We start from the raw sequence: 18,120 nt of genomic DNA, 5'->3' as shown, positions 1-18,120 counted from the left end.
TTCCTTATCTGTAAAGCGGGCATAGTAATAGTACTAACCTCATATTATTAGTGTCTCCATATTCAATGAGATGATGCATGGAGAGCTCTTAGCTCAGTGCCTGGCATTCAGTAGGTGCTCAAAAGCTGCTAAGGTCATGGACATCATGTCACCAAGATGACAGGTCCTTCCTCTCTCCCTCCCTTCCTCTTATTCTTTGCAAATACTCTCAATATAAGGATTACTCTCTTCTGGGCTAGAAAGTCTGGAGGGCAGAGAGCTGAACTGAATGACTTCTCTCCTTCCAGGTTTCTTTGGTTCAGGAGTCTGGGATCTCAAAGGTTTGAGAACATTCTCTGTGAACTTTTCTTACTTAGCTCTCATGGTGATTAGGGAGCTGGCCTCTGTGGGTCTCTGTCACTATTTAGTTTTCGCAAGCTCTCTGGAGGCTCCCTCCCTCCACCCCTCACTTTATTCATCTCCTCCTGTGTCCAGGCAGGTTCTGGCCTGCAGGCCTGCACTCACAATCAGCTGCCACAGCCCACCCGCTGGCTCCTCAATTACTGGGTTTCTAGCTTGGTTCATTCTGCATTGCGGGAGAATGTAGGAACTTCATGTACATCTCCCCGCCTGCCAGCACTTGCTTCTGTGTTGCTCAGGGTGACTTTGGAGCAGAGGGGGATGGCTTTGGCAGAATGAGTTTTTGTATTCTCTGTGCCTCCTCTATGCCTGGTGGTCACTGGTGCCCAGAGAACTCAACTTCATGTGATTCCTTTATTGATCACTTTGATCATCTCCCTCTGTATTAGTCATGGTTCTCCAGAACCAACAGTGTGTGTGTGTGTGTGTGTGTGTGTGTGTGTGTGTGTGTGTGTGTGTGTGTGAGAGAGAGAGAGAGAGAGAGAGAGAGAGAGAGAGAGAGAAGGAATTTGCTCACACAACTATGAAGGCTGGCAAGTCCAAAATATGCAGGATGGGCCCATAGGATGGAGAGACCCAGAGAAGAGTCAATGCTTTCAATCAAGTCCGAATGCCATCTTCTGCGGAATTCTGTCTTGCTTGGGGAAGGTCAGTGTTTTATTCTGTTCAGGCCTTCAGCTGATTAGATGAGGTCCACCCAAGTTATGCAGGGTATTCTGCCTGAAATCCACTAGTTTAAATGTTAATATACTCTGAAAATACCTTCATAGAAATGTCCAGAATGATGTTTGACCACATACCTGGGCACCGTGGTCCAGCCAAGTTGACATATGAAATTCGCCATCACACCCTGTTATTGGCAAACATACCAGAGAAATATCCCAGGCCTCCAGGATACTTCTCTCCACTCCATATTCCAGGCCAGATAACATCAAGACTTGGTTCCCGCCTCCCCAGACGATCATGATGGAATGGGACCAACCACCAGGCATAACCTCTGCCTCTGTGGGTCCAGGCCTCTTGGTCTGCAGCAGTTCAGGCTGGGGGCTGAGTGGGAGGTTTGAGCAGCTCTATAACGAGGATTGGGAGAAGGGGTGATGGATGTTGCTGCCCCATGACCTCATAGATTTTCGAGCCTGGTTGTATACCAGAATTGCCTTAAAATGCTGATTTTCAGACCCCACTATCAAGGGAAATTCCTAATTCAAAAGATCAGGGAGTTTGAATTTCTAACAAGTAATTAATATATTGCCATAGGAAAGTTCAGAATGAGAGTGGAGCTATGAGTGTTTCCTGAGACAATCCTCATCATCTCTCAAGGAGAAGGCCCCTGGTCCAACCCATAATTTCATGCTGACTTGCCTTTTCACCATCTCACTTGAATGACTCCTGTGATGGAGGCCTTACCCCTCTGAGGGAGCCCCTGTGTTAAGAGGAGAGACGTGAAGTTGGCCTTCCTGTACCTTCTAGCTGCTGGTCCTTGCTTTGGCTCTTAGAACCAGAAGGAATCTGTGTAATTGCTCATCCACTGGAGAGCCCTTGAGGTATTGATGACAGTTCTCATTTCCTGCTGTGTCTTCTCTGGGCTACAAATCCCAGCCCCCTCAACCAGGCAATGTCTCTCTCAGTGAGGTCCCAGGAGTGAACTCTGCTCAGATTGTTGTTTGGCTCCTGCAAGGCCCAGTAGAGTCATCGCCTCCCTTCTTCTGGACACTCCATCCCTCTTAGTGTCCTTTGGCCTCTGGTGTTGGCCCCATCACACTGTGGATGGAATCCTCCAAGTCTGAGCCCCCAGCCTGGATCCTTATTCTCCTTCCTCTTGCTGTAACTGCCCCACCGGGGAGAGGAGCTTCTTCAAGGGCCTGGGGACTGCAGAGCTTTCTCTTCCATGTTGAAAAACACAAACTACAGGATGTTCTCCAGCACCTGAGAAAACAGGATTTGCTGCCCTTTTGGGTTGGACATTTCTGAGGCCAAGACCTGACCCATATTCTGGTGCCTTTTGTGGAGGTGATACTCTAATATAACAGAAAGTGCATAGCCTTTGGCTCAGGTGGGCTTGGCTGCAAATCCCAGCCCTACCAGCTGAACCTCAGTCCCTTCATCTGTAAATAGTACCTACCTCGTGGGTTGGGCTGAGGATTCCAGATACAGTGTCAAAGCAGCTCATCCAGGGCCTGCCACATAGTAGGTGCACAGCTCATCTCCTCCCGAGGAACTTAGTGCTCTTCTCTCTCCTTCTCTCTCCATCAAATTGCAATTCTAGCCCCTAATGCTGAAGAGCTTATTATGTAAACAGACCCAAGGCCCTAGTCAAATCTTGGGACTTAAAGGAGAGAGAGAAACATGCCCCCACGTGGGTCTTGTGACCTAAGACAAGTCTCTTTCTTTCTTCTCATCTTGGGTCCCTTGTTTCAGACCTGCTAGATCAGTTAGGTGGATGTGGAAATCATCTAACAAACTCCCTAAGATAAGGGAGGACCATTCCTCCTCATCGCTCAGCCAGACTCATCCCTCATTCATCCCTCAGCATCTACCCGCCCTTCCTCTGCTGGAAAGCACTGGGACACGGAGATGGTAAATAAAGGGTCTTTCACCTCAAGACACGAACAGGCCAGCAGGATGGACAGACAAGTAAACAAGTAACTACTCCAGGTTGATAAGAGCTCTCCTGGAGACGGAACACACACAGAGTGCAGGGAGCAGAGGGCAGGAAGCAGACCATGTGGCCAGGAAGAGAAGGATGGGTGGCCGTCAGGAAAGCTAGCGAGAAGCGAAGGTTGGGACTCAGGCTTAAAGAAGGGGTGGGAGTTTACCTGGCGGACAAGGGAGGAGGTGGCCTTCCAGGCCAAGGGCACAGCACAGGCAAAGAGATTGGAAAGTCAAATCAGTTTGGTGACCTAAGAGTTCAGCAAGGCTTGAGGGAATGGCTGAAGACAAGAGTGGGGGCAGGGAGACCAGCGGGGAATTGACTGTGGTGGTCCAGGCTGCAGGTCACAGGACATGAGCAGGACAGTGCCTCAGTCCATGGTAAGCGATTTGACACAAAGACCAGCCAGATGTGGCTCCTCCTCTCCAGGGACTGACCAGCCAGCCAGCCATTCGCTCATTGGCAAGTATTAATTGAGCACCTATATTGTGTCAGACATTGTGTTAAGAAGTGAGCTCTCCCAGAGACTGTGCCCAAATATATTCGTTCCCTAGGACTGCTGTAAGAAAGTGACATGAACCGAGTGGATTAAAACAACAGAAATGTATTCTCGCACAGTTCTAGAGGCTAAAAGTCTGAAAGCAAGGTGCTTCCTCTGAGACTCGGTAGAATCCCACCTCGCCTCTTCCTAGTATCTGGGGGAGGCCATAATCCAGGGCGTCCCTCAGTTTATAGCTGCATCACTCCAATCTCTGCCTCTCTTGTCACATGGCATTCTCCATGTGTGTCTATCTCTGTCTCTCCTTTTCTTATAAAGACACCAGTCGTATTGGATAAAGGCCCACCTAATTGAGTATGACTTCCTCTTAACTAATTGCATCTGCCAAGACCCAATTTCCAAATATGGTCACATTCACAGGAGCGGGGGTAGGAGGGGGGATTAGAACTTCAACATATCTTTTTGAGAAGGGACCCAATTCAGCTCAGAACACCAAGTAACCACAAGGTACTGTGGCAACTGCCTTAGAGGAGTCAAGGGCAGGCTGTGGAAATTCAAACTAAAGAGAGTGCTTGCCAAGGTAGGGAGGGAGGAGATCCAGGATGGTTTCCTGGAGGAGGTGGCCTTTCTCCCATACGTTGATGGGTGGAATTTGGACAGGCAGCTATGGAGAAGGAAAGGCATTCCAGGCAGAGGGTGGTGCATGTGTGCAGACCGAGGAGGGAATTGCAGGATGGTAGTTATGTCGCTCCACTTACAACCAGCACTCAGAAAGTCCTCTCCCACCCTCTGCCTGCCTGCCCCGGCTCCATCCCATCTTGCTCTTGGGTTGGGTGGGGTTTGGAGCAACACGGCAGCCTGGGATCATCATGACACCCCTATTCATGTCCAAACCTGGACTTGGTTTTCCTGAGCTGCAGTTAAGAAAAAACATAAGCTCTGTATTTATCAAGCAGCAAACCAGTAGGGAATTATAACCTTTAAAAATAAATATGTATCTAATTATAGGAAGGCACAGTTTACTTTTGCTGCACTGTCAGGATTTCCCCTGCAAGCTGCATCAACAGATAATGTTCCAAAGCCCCCCAGACCTCATTGGTCAGTCACCTCAAAAATACCATCTCTGCTGGCCTCTCGGCAGGGAGCCAGGCTGTGCTGAACCGGGTTTTCTTTTTAGAGCCAGAGGCCCAGCCCCTGGATTAGCTCCCAACCACGGAGCCACAGCCCGCCCCCCCCCCCCCCCCCATCCCACCCCAGACTGTCTGGCCTGCCCACAGGTCTTTGCCCAGCACAACTTTCTGTGGTTGGCAGTTTTCTCCCTTACGGAAAAGTCAGAAGTCCCAGCGAGAGCACAACTGACCATCTTGGGGGAGGAGCTGGTGCTGGTGCTGGGCTCAGGCAGGTTCTCCCTCCACCCTGCGTTCCCTTCAGTCCACAGTCAGTCAGTGAGCACACAATGCCGTGTCCACACACACCCTAAAGGCGTAAGCAATGCGAGTTAAGGTCCACCAAACGCCAAGTGGAGCGTGGCCACATATTAGTGCTAATACGTGGTAAATATTATTTATATACACAGCATGCAATTACCACCTACCAGGTGGGTCCTAGAATTAGTTCACTCTCATTCATTCTAGCAACTGCTTATAAAGCACCTATAATGTGCCAGGTACTGCTATTCTCTGACTCACTTCCTCCCCTGCCTCGTCTTTACTAGAATGTGACCTCCTCACTGGCCCCCCCACCTGTCTGCCCTACTTAGCACCTGTGCCCTCCTACCCTACTCTGGGCTCGCCCACCCTCCCTTCCTCTGCTTGACTCTTCCCCTAGCATTTACCACCTTCCAGTACACTAGGTTTTTTAGGCTTTGTCTATTGTTTTTGTCTGTTATCCCTCCTGGAAGATAGGCTCCATAGCCAAGGGTTGGCGGGGAGCGGGTGTCTGGGTTTTGTTCACTGCTGTGGCCCCACTAGGTCAAGGCTGGGCACATGCTCAGTTAGTTTTTGTTGACTTGAACTAAGGTCATTATGTTTGGAGACGACAAATCCAGGTTAAATTCCCACTCGTCAGTAGCTGTGTGACGTTGGGTTGTGACATAACCTCTCTGAGCCTCACTCTCCACTTCTATAAAGTACATCGTCCATGGGGACCCACAAGTGTGATTCCCATGGAGCCCAGACAGTGGCTGGCATGAAGACACACCTCACTAACTGGCAGGCAGGCTGCTGAGGGCCAGGTTCAGAGTGGAATTCTGTGGTCCATGGAGGCCTCAAGGGTCAGGGAGGCCTGGGTTTGAATTCTGGTGCTGCCACTTCCTAGCTTCGTGACCTTAAGCAAATCACTTAACCTCTCTGAGCCTCAATTTCCTATTTGTAACGTGGGGCTCAAACAGCACACCCCTCACCTCAGAGAGTCATTGGAATGTGGTACGAGGTTGTGTCCTAAAGCAAGGCATGGTGCCTGGCACAGAGCAGGCATCCTGGCTTCCTGTTCTTCCTGTCCCTCCTTCCTGCGGGCTGTGGGGAGCTGAGGAGACCAGGGCAGGGCCAGGGAACTCTGCCAAGCAGAAGGGCCATTGGTCTCTCTCTCTTGCCATCCATCCCTCCTGTCCCCTCTCCCCCAATTACCCAGTCTGTGCCTGCAAGATGTGCTCCCTGGGGATACTCCCACCTCCCCAAACCTCCCCATGTCAGCCCCACAGCAGCCTCCTCACAGCCTCCGGCTTCCCTGAGGTCCCATTTCTCTGCTCACTTTGGCACTAATGGGCCCCATGTGCCTCCAAAATGAGATGATGGCTGCCCCCAGGGCCCACAGCAAGTGCCAGAGGACGTCTCCTAGGAAATGGATGGCTCCCCCAGATTGGGGGTGGGGGTATTGCCTTCCAGGAGGCTGTGGATGCTTCTACACCTTTGAGCAAAGGAGGATGGGGAGGGGCTGCTGCTCAGAGCTGCAGCTGCCAATCAAGGACAGGGGGGGGCTTGCACCGGCTAGGAATCAGACAGGGAGGTAGTAGCCATGGCAACCTTTCCTGACACTCCAAAACAGGAGGGGCCCCTCTATCTTCTGTGTCTAGATAAGGCCAATGTCAGCCACTTCCCTGGCCTTACCGACCTTATGAGGCTGCCTCTCTTGAGGACTGTCCTGCCCCCACTCACTAGCACAGAATCCGGGTGAGGCCTGAGGCCTGGACATGAGGCCCTTCAGCGACACGGGGAGGGGATGACACTGCACATGCTCTGTGAAAGCTAGAAACTTACTTACAATCTTGAAGGTGGCACTTCCTTCCAAGGCAGGGACATGCCGCCTGCCACATGGGCCTATGTCCGGCTTCTCCACGGCAGCTGCTTGGTGGGAGCTGACTTGGAAGTGTCCAGAGCATGCCCACTGGAGACACTGTGTTCCAGAGTCCCATGCCCTCAGTCTGGGCGACAACAGGAAGCAACAGAGGCCAGGACGGGGCCGGCGGGATGCGGGGGGCTGGGGGTGGCAGGGAGACACAGCTTCACATCTGCCTGCACACCGCTTGCCTGAGCTGAACGCCAGAGCCACGGGTTCACCCTCGGGGTTGCAGCAGGTTACGGTGTAACCTGCTCCTCTGCTGGGCCCTCTGCCTACACTCTCTCATCCAAGCCCCAGAACCGACTACGAGGAAGGTACTGCAGGAGCGGTATGCCCATTCTCCAGCCGGTAAAATGAGGCTTAGTGAGGTCAGGTCACTTTCCAGGGACACCCAAGCAGCAGGACAGTTTTAAACGCCGACTCAGCTTTCCTCCAAAGCCCATTTTGCAGATGAAGAAACTGAGGCTGGGGAAGGCTACAGCAGCCCAGCTAGTAAATATCAGAGCTATCAGGCTCTGAGGCCAAGAGCCTTCGCCTGGTGTCTGTGAACTTCAGTGGGAGAGCAGTAAACTTTATGTTCACACATCTCTAGCTAAAATGGAGCATTTCTTTCAAGTGTGAATGTGAGCAACACACCACAGTTCTATTAGCAGCACCTGTGAGTTTGTCACCAATCGACTTCACAGATATTTTCATGTCACACTACCGTTGTGGCAGATATCTTGAAATATCGTTTCTACCCAACACTCCTTTGAGATTACAGCAGTTACTAGACCTGACTCTAGGTCTTGTAACTTAATGCATTCGGAAGAAGTGCAGACACTGCTATAGCTCCATTTAACTTGTTTTGATAACTGTCCTTTTAATGTAATTGGCTTGTTTTAGTATCGTGCATATTTTATGCATTTAAAACCATTGTTCCGAGGGATAGTCCACAGGCTCAACAGTCACAGGGCATGGCACGGAAAAGGCTCAGATGCCTGCCCTGTGCTCCTGGCCGCTGACTCACCTGCCTTGCAGGTGCTCGGCCCTCACGTGGGCCGTCTTTCCTCCTCCTGAGGACGCAGAATGACCAGCTTGGACCAGCCTGGGGGCGGGCACATGTGGGTGAGATCCCCCTCCCTCTCTGCCTATCTGACTCTCGCCTTTCTCCATCCCTCGGCCACGCAGGAGTTAAAATGCCAGATTCTCTGGAGAGGCCACTCTTCCTCTTTACAACCAAGTCAGGTTTGTGCCGATTTCCAGGCACCAATTACGGGCCAGCTCTCTTGGACCAATTAAAATGTGCAGGTGCAATAATGTCGACATCAACAGTCTGGGGTTATGGCGGCAGATATTTTCCATGAAATATTTATCAGAGACGCTGGAAATTTAACCCCTTCCGTGGCAGTGCCTCCCCTCTCTGGCAGGGCTCCTCGCCCGCACGGTGAGAGCCAGCAAAGGGTGAGGGCAGCGAGGTGTGCAGTCCTGCAGCAAAGTGGGGGCTGGGCCCAGAAAGCTCAGGAGTGGGTGTGAGGGGAACAGGGCTTCTTTGAAGGACTTTTAAAAAAAGAATCTGTAGAATTAGACTAATCAGGAGGCCGGTGATGTGGAAAGGGATTCAGGGGACCCAGATTTTAGTCGGAACTCTGCTGTGCACTTGCTGTGTGACCCCAGGAGAGCTTGTTGATTGGCCTCTCTGGGCCTTAGTGCCGTCATTGAAAAAGGGAAGAAATGCCCCCACCCTGCCCACCTTGCACGGCCTGGTGGGAATTACATGGCAGAGTACATGGGAGAGGCTTTGGAAACGGTTCGGTCCTGCCCACCGGAAGGTCCCCGGCAAGGGTTCTGGCTCCAGACAGAAGACCAGGCTCCTGTCCAGGACTGGGGTGTCGATCAGAGATGGACAGCCCCCACACCTTGCACTGCGCTTGCCACCCAGTAAGCACCGAGTACACGTTTGTTGAATGAATGAGCAACCAGACTTGACCACTTTCTAGCTTTGTGACCAGCCATTAATGCCTGTCAGCTCCAGTCCCTTCACCCATGACAGGGGCCCTTGGTCCCAACCATTCAGGGTTGTCCTGAGGATGCATGAAGGCACTGGCTCTTCGTGAAGCAGAAAGATCCCCCTGCTTATAAGGGCATTGTCAGTGAGGCTGGGCGAGCTCGGGACCTCTGGGACCCTCCCCTGGAGGGCCTCATAAAGCCAACAGAGATGGAATCCGTGGTGGCTGATGGTAATAATGGTCCCAGTCATTCATGCCTCCCTGTTCTCCACACTGACAATGGCTTGGCCCTGTCATCTGCTTTGGCCAGTGGAACAGCAGCAAACTTGATGCAAGCAGAGCTTGATAAAGCACTTGTTCATTTGCATGTCCCTCTTGCCTTTGTCACAAGAACTCAGGCTTCCTTGCTGACACACCTGTGGAGAAGAGTCAAGGCATCCCAGACCAGCCCAAGCCAAGATCAGCAGAGCCATCTCCCAGCCTGCACCTCACCATAGGGAACAGAAGAATTGTCCTTCCACACTACAAATTGTGAGGAATAACAAGTGGCTGTTGTTTTAAGCCACTAATTTGAGGGGATGGTTTGTTATGCAGCAATAGCTAACTAATACAGTGATTACATCTGCCCCACAGCCTCTATGATCTTTGTTTTCTCCTCCAAGAGACAGAGCAACACCTGTGTCCTCCCCGCTGCTGGTCACCAGGGCTGCTGCCAAAACAGAGAAGCCTCTTGCCTAGCGGTGGAGTGTGTGACCTCCAGAGTCAGACAGTCCTGGGATCACATCCCAGCTCTGGTGTGAACCGCAGAGGTACCTTCAAGACTCTGGACGGGGAGGATGTGGCACCTCACCCAGAGATTCCAGAGCTCGTCCAGCATCTCCGAGGCCGAGACTTGCCCCTGGGGCAAATTACTAAGCTAGTTACGTAATCACTCTGTGCCTCAACGACCCCATCTGCAAAAGTATAGTTCCTTTGTCATAGGGTTGTAAGGATTAGAAAAGATATTGGATGTCAAGTGCATGGCATAGCAGGAGTGCTCGAAGTGACATTTTTGTTCTTTATTTGTGATGATTGATGAGCAGTCCTTCCCCCAGAAAGCCTCTGTTTCTCTCCACCAGCCCAGATTGCCGGCAGCCTTTGCCAGGACACCTCCCCAGCGGAGGGAGACAAGCTGGAATCCGGGGCCATGTGCATTGGCCTGGCACAGATTTCACAAACACTGCGATTCTTCTGAGCTGAGTCTGCCAGTCACATAGGAACAAACAACACACAGGTTTCAACCACCGCCAAAGCACGTTCACACTCATGCTCCTATTCGATAGCCTCCCAAGGATCCCGGGAGGGGTCAGGCAGGGACTTAGAAGCCCCATCTTACAGATGCAGACACTGAGGCTCAGAGAGATTCCCTGACTTGTGGGAGCTAGGATGTGGTCCCAGGTTGTCTGTTCACAGAGACCTCCCTTGCTGTCCTGGGCCACTCAGCCTCTCCCCCAGGGGCAAGTCTCCGCCTTGGAGATGCTGGACCGAGCTTGGGAATCCCTGGGTGAAGGGCCATAGTGTCCCCTTCCAGAAGGTACCTCTGCAGGGATATGATTTTATACTGCGAGGGCGGGGGGCATCTCCTCCTCTCTCTGAGCCATTGAAATAGTTTGGGAGTTATGGTGGGAGATTTCTTTAGTATTTAGCAGGACTTTAAAGTGACAAGCAATTAGGCAGGGCCCTCCCTTCACACTGGCTGTCCCGCTGACATAGGTAAGCCATCACTAACAGGGCTGGCCCCACAGAGGTCCCTGATCTATGCCCAGCACCGTGACACCTGCAGAGCCTGGGAGGATGCAGCCGACAGCTCCCTGCCTCTCCCCGAGGGAACCTTAACCTCACCCCCAGCTCACCAGGTGCAGATGGGATGTGAAGGAGTCCAACTGATGTACTTATTCACTTGTTTACTTTGTTGCTTCTCTATCTGCCCCCTTTTCTCTCCCTCGTCCCCAAAAGTTACTTTCAGAGTTTGCAAAGGCGCCCGGAAGGTTGTTATAGCTTCAGGAAGGTCCAAAACACAATTTAAAAAATAAAAGCAAGAACACAGTGCAGCAATAATATTGAAGAACACTGTGGGAAAGAACTGCCCGTAAAACAGTTTTTATGTCGGCCAATTCCCTTCCAGGGTAGGTAGACTATGAAATAGGTGTCGCCGGAATGAATGTACCATTTTGCCGCCTGCTCTATCCCTCACTGTCCTCTCCTAAGCATTTTCCTTGTTGCAGCACGTTAAATGATGGTGTCTCCCCCGCAGACGCTCAGAGTCATGAGAAAGTGATTGTTACAAAGACCAGATTGTTTCTTGGAATGCAGTGATGAGGCAGCGCCCGCTCTCATTCTGTGGTTGGTAAAAACTGCAAGCTGGCTCCCAGGCCTGATGGCCCCTGGAGCTCCCTGCCTGAGGGCGGAGGAAGGTACCGAGTACTTCTCTCCAGGTAGTCCAGGAAATCCCCAGGTGGCCTAGGAAATCTCAAGGACAGGCATAGTGTGTGGCCTACCCCAGACCCAGGGTAAAGGCCTCTAGCCAGCCCTTCCTCGCTAATTGTAGGGTTGCTTCTGCTTCCGGTTTTTATCTCTGAGCTGGGGCTCTGAGTTGCTCTAAGTTCCTTCTCCAACTTCTGCCCCTGAACCTTCAGGGCATCAATGGGCTGCTGTGCAAAATTCATTCATTAAATATTTGTTTGAGTGACAGGTGACAGGCACTACCTTAGGTGTTGGGCACAGAGCAGGTAAGGGAAGCCCGTTCTCTTGGAGCTCCCAATCCAGTGGAGAGAACACAGGCGTCCCACTGCCCGCCCTGCTGGCCTGGAATCCTTTCAGCTCTTGTCCTACTGCCTCATTTTATAGAGAAGCAAATGCAAAGGGGAAAGGTCTTGCTCAGGGTCATACAGCAAATCCCTAACCCCAGGTGTCCTGGCTGCCACCCCGTGGGGCTCCCATTATCCCAGAGGGCTGGGCTGCGTGCAGGAGTTAGAGTAGGTGCAAACACCTCTGTCGGGGTTGCTAACCTTGTAATTGAAGGAAAGGTTTGAAAGCCCTGGCAGCAACTGCTGGCTGCCTACTGCAGCCAAGGAGCTTGGCAAGGGGCTGTTGGCCCTCAGTGTAGGGTCCCTGCCCCTCCATCACTGACAGTGTGGGCCAGATGGGGGTTGGAGTGATGGGAGGCATGGTGAGGGTGGGGGTCGGGGGGTGGGGAGAGACTGCCTTTTAGCTCTAAGGGCCCTCTGCTAGGCAGAGACAGCCTGAAAGGGAGGCCCAGGCTTGGAGGGCTGGGCCCAGCCGGGTCTCTTTCGGGCACTGACAGGCCAGTTCTGAGAAGCCAGTTACAGCCCTGAGAGCTGATCTCCGAAGCTGTTACCAGAGGCCATTAGCAGCATTTTTTCCTGTGATTGCATTTTTACAGCCCACAGCTCCTCTGGATAGCATTTTGCCCCCATTAAATCGGATGTTTTGCAAAAAATTAAAGAGAGGGGGGAAAAGGGAAAAAAAGAAATCATAATCATAACCATAAATCATAAGTCATGTTACTGTAAGCAGATGGCATCCTGGGTTCCTGGGCTCAGTGCATCGGAGGCAGTGTGTGGGAAAGCTTGCTATAATGAGGCGACAGGGGAGGCCAGGTCTTCCCAGGGGGTGCCTTCCGCCAGCGCGATATTTCACACAGCATGCTTCTGGATTACTTCCGCCCGGGGAGGGGCATCGCGTTTATTGGCAGGGGGGAGGCCAGGGGAAAGTGAATCAGTGATGTTCGTTGCCCCAAACCCTCCTCGATGACCCTGTGCAGAGGTGGGGTTCTGTCCAGGATCCCCAAGTTGGGTTTCCGGAGGCTCCGAGTCCTTGTCCTGTGGGTACCTAGAAGGCCTGTGTGTTCCCAGGGCCCATCACGCCTGCTTACGAGCCAGCATCCTTTATGGATGAGAGAACTCACATGGGCATGCGTGTGGGCTCCCAGGCTCTCCTCTGAGCATAAATAAATCAACTGCAGAAAGACTTACGGAGACTCAAAGAGGAGAATTTAAAAGGAGGCTCAGGATACACATAAAATATAAAGTGCTTTAGAACTTGGAAGAGGGCTAGGGCTCTGAAGAAAGGGAGGAAAGGGATAGTTAAGTGTTTATGAGCAAGTGGCAGATCTTATTACTCAGCCTTAAGGGAAAGAAAATGAGCACAGAGAAGGTCAGAGACTAGCCCTAGGCCACACAGCAGCCCCAGGTCCCAGGGCTTCTCATTCAAGCAGTCAGGAACCATCCATCCCAGTGGCTCAGCAGCAAGATGTCCTGAGCGCTGCTGGGCACCAGCCCCTGACCGCAGACCTGGCAATGTAGAGGGTGACGAAACGCCCTGCCCTCAGAAGTTCATGGGCAGCAAGGAAGAAAGGCACAAGAGCAGTGAGCACGCCAGGTAAAGAGAGCCATGGTCTACTTTAGATTCACTGCCACAGTTTGCTCCCTGAGCGGTTTGAGGCAGCAGAAAAAGTGTACCAGAGACAGAGATAAAGATCTGGGGAGTGGGGGGTTGGGGTGGGAGTGGGAGGGCACAGTGGGAGAGAAGTGTGTTGGGGCAGGGCCCTGGCAGGAACATGACAGGCCAGTTCTGAGAAGCTCGTTCCAGCCCTGAGAGCTGATCTCCGAAGCTGTTACCAGAGGCAGTCCCCACCATGCCTCCCCTCACTCCCTTTATCACGCTTCAGCTTGATCTTGAAAGATAGTTTACCAGAACAGAGGACTCGGAAGGGCGCTCCAGGAGAAGAAGAAGGTCTATGCAAAGGCCCAGAGGTGGGAAAGAGCAAGGCACGTGATTAACTGCAAAGTTCCGGCCGCAGGGCAGGCTGGTGAGCAGGTGGCGGGGGTGGCCACAGAGGCTGGGAAGGGTTTGAATGCCAAGGAGTTTGGACTTTATCGCACAGGCAGTGAGGAGGCAGAGACAGGCCCCAGGAAGAAGTGTCACCACCAGTTGGGCGTTCTAGAAAGGTCTCGCCAACTATAGTGAGGCTATGGAGGCAGGAGACGGGCAATGGCCTGGCAGGAGGGACTGGGGGACAGCCTGACTGGCAGTGGGGACAGGATGAAGGGAAGGTTTGATAGAGACATTTCGATGGAAGGGATTGACAGGTCTTTGGGGGGGTGGGGGAGGATGACGAGGGCTCCCCACTGCTTCTGAGGTTCCGGTTGAGGGAGAACACAGGTAGATGGTGACAGTGTTAACTTTGGGGCTTCCTGACTCTGGCCTGGGCCATGGTCCTGAATCGTTATGAATCAATCTCTCTCTTACACATACTTTCTCTCTCTGAGAGAAAGAAATGTGAGGTCTCCCTACAGAGCAGAGAACCCCTCTCTCTCTCTCTCTCTCAGACACCCAACTATCGTAAAGATGTGAGAGAAAAGCTCGCACAGTCACTGCCCTTCTCTGAGCTTCTGGGCTCCAGTTTCCTTACCTGGAAATGAGACAACCTGGAGGCAGGGCCAACGAGATTGCACACTAGGCGTTTGTTCCAGGTGGGTCCCAGCTCACTCCCATTGGAGAGCTTACTAGTAAGAAAGAGACTGTTTACAGAGATCTGGGTGGGATGTAGGGAAATCTCAAGGGACAGTGCAGTGTCCCCCTCCCCCCGGGACAATGATCCCACTTACCACCCCACCCCAGGCCTGTGTGGGGAGGGCCACCAGCAGGAGCTGAGAGCCCTGGCCCAGGCCTTCAGCAGTCTGTGCCCCAGGAGATAGTGTGTATCTCCCTGAGTAGGAGATACTGAGTGGGTGGCCCCAGCCGTGCGGAGGTCAGCATGGGTTCACATCTTGACCCCAGCCTCCGTGACCCAGGCCTAGGCAAGCTGCTGATACAAAATGTACCCGAAGCTCCCACACTGGAACCTGAAGTCTTTTTCTCTTTCTATGCTCCAGCTCTCTGCCCCTTCCTTTTCTTTCGTCTATCTCTTTACCCCCCTTTCCTCCTCCTTCCTCTCTCCTTTCTCTGTCCTCTCCCAGCCCCTACTTCTGACCTTCCTGAACAGCCAGCACCGTAACAGAATCCCTCTCCACCAGAATTGCCCTCACTTTTGACTTCACATCTGTGGCTGTGGCCCAGCGGAGGGAGATGTGGAGTCCGCTGTCTAGGTGTTGGGGCCCGTCACCCCGAGGACAGTGTCTAACAATGGAGGCTCTCTGAGGCTCCATGGGGTGGAGAGGCCTAGCACTCCATCTGCACGGGAGCTCCTGGCCGTCCCCAGCGCCTGCCTGCCCCACAGCCTGGCCAGCCGCTGGGACGAGGTCAGTGTTGGGATGGAGCAGCTGATCTGTGTCTTCTCGGGGAGGAAGACCAGCCAGAACAGGGGCGCTATTTCAGGTGACCAATGAAAATCGAGGGAAGATGAAGCCCAGTGTGTGCTAGGCACTGGGCTCAGGCTTTCACTTACTTGATGTGAAATGTGGCCTACACAGTACTCCCCATCTTATAGGTTCTCCCCATTTTGTAGATGAGGAAAGCAATAGCAAGGGCCAGCTGCAGGCTCGTGTCTGTGATGGGTCCCGTGAGGGAGAGGGACAGGTATAGTACGAGTCAACAAGTTTATTAGTCGAGCATCTGCCATGTGCCAGGCGCTGGCTGTGATGGGAGGACCCTTCTTGTCTGTGACAATTCCAGAAGGGAAAGAATCACGCTGGTGGGATGTCAGGGCTGGAGCCGACTTGGCACCTTCTGGAAGCCCAACTCCTCCACCAAACAGATGGGCAACTGAGGCCCCGAGGGAAGAGTGGCTTCCCCGAGCCACATGGCGTCGTCTTCTGCCGCGAGCACTGCGCTCCAGGATGTCGGTTCTGCTTCTGGACTCCCCTGTTTTGAAGTTGATTTTTATTTCCTCACTTAAACAATTAAGTGTTAATACACCAAAAACAGATCATTATCCTCCTAAGGTTTAAAAAGCAAGATTGCTATTTGTAACACAAGCAATTAGCTACCTTCTGCTGTTTCCGTACTTCCCTCTTCTCCAAGCGATGGGGCTTTTAGGGGCGGGGGGGTGGGGGTGAGTGCAGAGGACCCAGCAATCGGGGTGCTAGTCAAAGCTGCTGTCCTGGAGTAGGCAATGGGGGTGCTGGGTCTTGGGAGCTGAGTGCTCCAAAAGCGGGGAGGGCAAGGGGGCAGAGGTTGGCTGTGGGGGGTCTGCAGGCATGGAGAGCTCCCCTTAGGGGTGCTGGCTCGGTTCTCACATCACTGTCCTGACAGAATGAAAATGACTGCCCACCTCCAGTGTGGGTCGACTGGAGCAGCAACAATGTGAGGTGTCCCTGCAGAGGATCGCTAAGGAATCCGTGTGCCCTCTGCCTTTAAATGGGGCGCCTGGATGGTTTTTCATTGTTCTGGAAGTAGGATCCCTGGATTTCATCAGATTTTTTTAAATGGCAGAAAGAAGGAAGACTGGTTTCATTTTGTGTTTATTATGAAATACACGTAAGTAAGAGTATATAAGTGCATGTGTATAATGTAAACAATAATGACACAAATGCTTGTGTACTAATCCTCCCGATTGAGAAATTACCCATTTTCCTATTGAGTTTTTTGGTTTTTTTTATGGATTGATTCACAGGATTACTGTGTGTTTCTGTTTCAATATTATGGACATCAGTTCTTTGCAGGTATATGAGCTGCAAATACCTTCTCGCACCAGGGCTTTTCTTGGGACTTACATGCATTGTGGTTTCAAAGGGCCCATGATCGCAGGAAGGGCTGAGAACCGCTTACATTAGAGGCTCTGTAAACAGGCAGCCGTGAGTCAGAACACCCCCAGCTTTTGTTAAGCTCAATGGTATTAGAGCAGAAATCAAGACTGTCACGTTAAAAGTCAAGATTTGTGGTTCGTTTGAAATACCAGGCTCTCTGGGCCTGCAGCGCCTGCGTCATGGGGCTGCCAGCTGGGGACAGAGCCAGTGCTCTCATCACCCAGTCCCACTGCTTCCCAGACCCCCAGGGGCCATGGCCGCTGACCGTCCTTGGGCCGCCGCCCACCTGGTTTACTTGTGTGTTACCTGCAGGCATTTGCATGTGGTTAGCACCCTTCCCCTCTGCACCTCATCACACTGAGCAGAGCTCTATCCACTCCCGTGGTTGTCAGAATTTCTGTTGCCGTGTGGCTGCTCCTGGTAGGCCTACCACTTAGAGCTGCTCCCAGTCAGAGTCCTGAGCAAGAGGAAATTTCACCGCATCTGCTGAGCGGGTTGGATCGAGGCCTGTGAGGCCCTGGCTCCTGCAGGAGCACAGAGAGGGAAGGAGGTCCCCAGAATGGGGCCCCTGAAAGCACCCTGTGGTGTCAGTGCGTGGAGGTGCCCTCATTTGCTCGGGAGAACTGGTGCTGACCGGTAAATGAGACGTGAGTACCAGATCACCTTTGGAGGGGAGAGCTGCAGTCAGAGGTGTTCGGTTTCCTGTTTATCTGGGAACAGGTCGATTTGCATCTCATTTACATCCATCGGTGTGCTGAATCTTAAGGTCCAAGCTCTGGGTGTCTGAGATAAAAGCAAATCATACAACCTGCTGCAGCCGGATTCACAGCAGACACAGGAGGTTTGCCAGGCCTGCAGCCCGGCGGGCTGTTACATGGCTCATTTCTTGAGCACTTACTATGGACCAGCTGCTGTGCTAGGAGCTCCCCACCCAGTGTCTTCAGTGTGAGCACAAGTCCACATGGCATAGCAGCTCAGTCTTCATCTTCAGATGCAGAAACGGAAGCTGGTGCAGGTACTGGGCAAGGTGGAGTAACAGTGGTTCCCCCCTCAGGCACCTGAGGTGGACAGACCTGGCTGAGGATCCCAGCTCTGGCCCTTGTCGTCTGGGGGTCCAGACCTTCGGCTTCCCTGTCCATGAAGTGGGAATAAAAATGGTTGCCTCCTGCCTGGCCAGCATGGCTCAGTGGTTGATCTATGAATCAAGAGGTCACGGTTGGATTCCCGGTCAGGGCACATGCCTGGGTTGTGGGCTCGATCCCCACGTGGGGCGTGCAGGAGGCAGCCAATCAATGATTCTCTCTCATCACTGGTGATTCTATCTCTTTCTCCCTCTCCTTTCCCCTGTGAGATCAATAAAAACATTTAAAAAACAAAAGCTGAGTGCCTCCTGAGGTGTGTATGAGGATGCAGTGGTAAAGCACTTAGCACGGGGCTCCCACGGAACTGGGACGAGAAGTGAGGATTTAAAGTCAGTGTAATTCTTGCTTTTCTGGAGTC

This window comes from Eptesicus fuscus, chromosome 13, assembly GCF_027574615.1.
Source record: "Eptesicus fuscus isolate TK198812 chromosome 13, DD_ASM_mEF_20220401, whole genome shotgun sequence".
Lineage (NCBI taxonomy): Eukaryota > Metazoa > Chordata > Mammalia > Chiroptera > Vespertilionidae > Eptesicus > Eptesicus fuscus.
The sequence above is the reverse complement of the archived record's forward strand: the minus strand, read 5'-3'. Positions refer to the sequence as shown.